We start from the raw sequence: 648 nt of genomic DNA, 5'->3' as shown, positions 1-648 counted from the left end.
TACCTCACAACTCAAAACATGTGCACCATAAAATTCCAAACACAACATTCGCAACGCACTATATCCAAACATTTCCAACATTCACTACGCAACACTCCCAACACTCATAGCATTAACAATCACAGAATACCAAACTCTTAACATTCATCAAAATATTCGCAACATTCACCAAAATATTAGAAACATTCACCAAAACATTCGTAACATTCACCAGAATATTCGCAACATTCACCAAAACACTCATAAAAAACACCCGTAACATTCACCAAAACATCCATAACATTCACCAAAACATTCGCAACATTCACCAAAACGTTCTTAGTATTCACCAAAACATCCGTAACATTCACCAAAACATTCGCAACATTCACCACACACAAAACATCCCACATTCAAAACATTTCCAACCCACATTCAACGCCTCCACACCGAAATTTTAAAACCAGAGAAAAATGGCGGGAAAATGTAACGAGTTCGAGATAGCATCGAAATCACGACCGAGATTGCTTTGTAAACTCTCTATTTTTTTCTCAGACGCCAAGCAAGAGAGAAAAGGACGAGGAGTTGACACGCAAAATACGGGAAGAACGCAATAATGAACGTAAACGATTGATGAGTGTGTCAGGAAAAGGGAATGGAATAGGCGTG

The sequence above is a fragment of the Penaeus monodon genome, chromosome 28 (genome assembly GCF_015228065.2).
Source record: "Penaeus monodon isolate SGIC_2016 chromosome 28, NSTDA_Pmon_1, whole genome shotgun sequence".
NCBI lineage: Eukaryota > Metazoa > Arthropoda > Malacostraca > Decapoda > Penaeidae > Penaeus > Penaeus monodon.
The sequence above is the reverse complement of the archived record's forward strand: the minus strand, read 5'-3'. Positions refer to the sequence as shown.